This window comes from Notothenia coriiceps, unplaced genomic scaffold (genome assembly GCF_000735185.1).
Source record: "Notothenia coriiceps isolate Sejong01 unplaced genomic scaffold, NC01 NC01_scaffold00035760, whole genome shotgun sequence".
In the NCBI taxonomy this organism is placed as follows: Eukaryota; Metazoa; Chordata; class Actinopteri; order Perciformes; family Nototheniidae; genus Notothenia; species Notothenia coriiceps.
Window position 1 is genome coordinate 77,253 of NW_011368461.1, and position 3,644 is coordinate 80,896.

Here is a 3,644-nt window from a genome sequence, read left to right on the forward strand (position 1 = left end):
GAGGGTAACGAGGGCGCGCCGCGAACATGTTATCGACGGGTGACGAGGAAGTCCCTGCACGGTCCATGCCCGAAAACCGAACGGACGGGGAGACCTCTCTCGCGCTCAAACCAAAAAGGAGAAAAGGACAACTCCGGCTTCAGTATACTATTCGGGTGTTAACTCATAAATTCGCATAGCGACGCCCTTATGTCTGCAAACGATCGGCTTACGGCAACGCGCAATTTCTGGTGGAGTCACAGCCTAAAACCTTGAGACTAAAACTCAAACAGAGTACCGTCAGATCCCAGTATTCCCTGTTTGGGTCCCCTGAAATGTGAAGGAGAACTTATGGCAGCCAATAAATGTTTTTCTTGTGGATTTATGATCGATGAATAATAACCACGGAAGACAGAACAGACACAGAAAGTAGACATTTGAGGGAGTGCCCCGGCGAGAAAAGAGACTTAGCGGGAGACGCCCAACGCTTGTCAATTACAGGCCAAATAGAGCACATCCGTAAGGACGGGTTACAGAGATGGTGAAATTCAAACTAGTAGAGACCAATGTTCAATACCTTATGATTTATTTATTCATAATTGAATTGGAATGGGCAATGACCGACGCGAGTATTCTACTATTCTTATTCTTTATTACGCTAACTTGTCCAAAGTAATATAGTTCACTCAAATAGCGATAATCAATCTCCGCATGTAAAATAGTCGATACAGGACGTGTGTCAATGTTAATGATGTAGATCCTTGTCTTAACAGGTGGGGTAAAACAGAAGATTATCAATGATTGTAATCTATTAAAACTACTCTATGACGTTTGTCATTTTTAAAGGGACCAAAAGTAAAAGGCTTACGTTGCATCACGGAATCGAATAAAGCACTCTACACCTTAATATAAGTTCAATCAATCTACATATAGCAAACCAAGAAAAATTGTAATTTTTGTTCAATTTAAAAAGTTTCCAGGAACACAAAAAATAGCCCCGCCCTCCGGGAAAAGTCAAATCTCGTATCGGGGAGCTTTACAGACACGGTGTGCAGGGAGCGAGGATCATGATCTGAGGACCATCCTACCCAATTTGTCGTCTCTGTGTTAAAGTGACACACACGAGCGTACGGACACTGGGTAATTGTCTCCGCAAAAGCTAGGGGAGGTGTATGATTTTTATATATGATAATTGTCTTTTCTCTTTTGGGACCGTGAGTTAATGAGTCAATGGTCAGGAGTGTTGAACCATAACCTGAGCTGGTGTTATTTTCTTATACCTAACCATGTCTTCAGTCATCTCAGTTTTTGTAGAATGGACCAAGTGGAGTCAAACGACGTGTAGGACGACGGGCGTCCTTCGGGGTTTGCGTCTTGAAGGCGCTAATAAAAAGTTTCCCGTAGAAGGAATAGGTATTCCGGCGACGAAGAAGTCAGGAGCGTGTCCTCCCCGTCGAAGAACAGTGCAGCCAAGTTTACCACCAAAGGTGCGTAGAGAGAGGTGGCGCAGTTGTCTCCTTCCCCTTATTTATATGACTCCCGTGGAGCGGAGTCTAGCAGATCCCTAAAGCGCTCCCGCGCCCGGAGGGGCCACCATAACGTCCCAAAGAGACCGCTGGACAGAAAGGGGCAGAAGTGTAGATGAGTTGGTTCTCCGCGCCAAGCGGGAACCTTCAAGACGAAAAGTACTCCGAGACACCGCTAATAACGGACTCTGCCATCACTTACGCGAGCCGCCATGCTCTGCGCGCCGCCAACAGCAAAGTCTTCAAGTTTCTAACCCAAGTGTGCGTGTGGCAAGGGGGAGTGTCGCCTGAAGTCTCGAAGCAGATTGTGTCATAGCATACAGGACACCGAAGAGCCTCAAGTATGTTAAAAAGAGACCGCACGGTGGCAGAGACCGATGCTCGTCTGAATTGTTGATGGCCGACGGAGGCTCGCACAACATATGTAATTGAAAGTAGTTTACCCAAACCAAACGAAGCGTGAACTAAAAAACGGTTTTGGTTCAGGTGAATGAGTTTGCTAAGTACCTGTGCCGTATCTACATTACCGTCAATAGATTTTTGTCGTCGAGTTGCCAGATTACGCTGGAGAGATTACAGGTTGCAGATCCCTGCGTCTCCCCGTGCCGCGAGCGCTTTTCGTTAATCTCCACTCGCACGTTACGTGTTGACAAGGGAGAAGTCCGAAAGGTCCGAACTTGCACACCTTAACATACTACGTAATGTTCTGTGTGGGAATGTGCGTCAGACAGACTAGCGCTGACTAATGTTTGGGTCTGGTCGGGGACTTGAATCTGCGACCATACGGCTCCCAGTCCAAGCCCCTACTGACTGAGCCACTGCCGGACATACAACATAATTGATTCCAGCTGTTCTTTTATGATTTTTATATTTAGTTTACTCTGTCCTTATGTGTCCAATGTAATCTATTTGTGTTCTTATAGGATCACGTTTATGCAGCAATGACTCGGGTATAACTCATGACACTGGTATGCACTCTTCTTTAATAATATTTACAGTTGTGATTCAGTATTTTTATCAGCAGGTAGCATGATTGCTGCACAGGAAGGTTCACTGAATTAATACAGCGTGCTCTTTATCTTAAAGGTGTTGCATACGTTTTATATAAGGGAGCACCCTTATTAAAAAATGTACTCTTTATATAATTATATATTGGCTGTATGTCCCATGTTTCTCTAAATATAAGAGTTCTCGCAATGTAGGTATATTAGGTATTAGATCATCATGTTCATCCATTATTCCTCACTACATTTGGAAAAGTCACGTTAAACATTGAATTGTACATCTTGTGTAGGAACACCCTGGATGTGTCCACAAAAGCACGCTGAAGCTTACAGTATGTAGAGTTGCTTCTAGTTAAGGAGAGAGAAACGTATAAGACTAAATAATTGTAAAGTTTTCGGTAACTTCAGTGCTTGAAGTACCCTTTATTTGTGAGAGAAGTAAAAAAAAAACTAGTCTGCTTCTGAGTCACAAATATGGCTGCAGCAGGTAACGCACCATACTAATAATAATATTGGAGTTATTTGTCAAAACAAGTCCGCAAAAGATCCAGATCCAGATAAGTCACTTGATTAATTGCAAAATGATATTTTCAAAGAAAACGCCAATTATATTTTAGTCTAAGCATTTATATTGTAATAACTTTGTTTAGTAGAGACTGAAGTGCCATTTAGGAAATTTCAATATATTTAAAGACAGAACAACTTATGATTAATTGATGATGAAAACAAAACATTAATACTTAACATCTTTCTGAACCTCTCTCTAAGAAAACACTTTTTCTGTGGTAATGATGAGGCCTTGTGAATCCTTAAGAAAACGAAGAACGAAGAATTCCAGGTGTGTTCCTGTTTTAACTATTCCTTATCCGTTCCAGACAGCCTTATAGCATCTTGCCCCGTGCCCTCTAGGGAGTGAGCATGTGTAATGCCTTGCTCCTAAAGCAGAGAGGATTCTCCTGAGAAGAAAAGAGCCCTATGACAGAGGAGAATAGATTTGACTTAACCATGACTTTTTGACTCGGGTCACCTTTTTATCTAAAATTCCTGATAGTTGAGTCTGTACTTTTGCATGAAAATAGTTTAACAGTAACACTAGTAAGACCATTTGAAAATAATTGACACAGACTGGGTGATA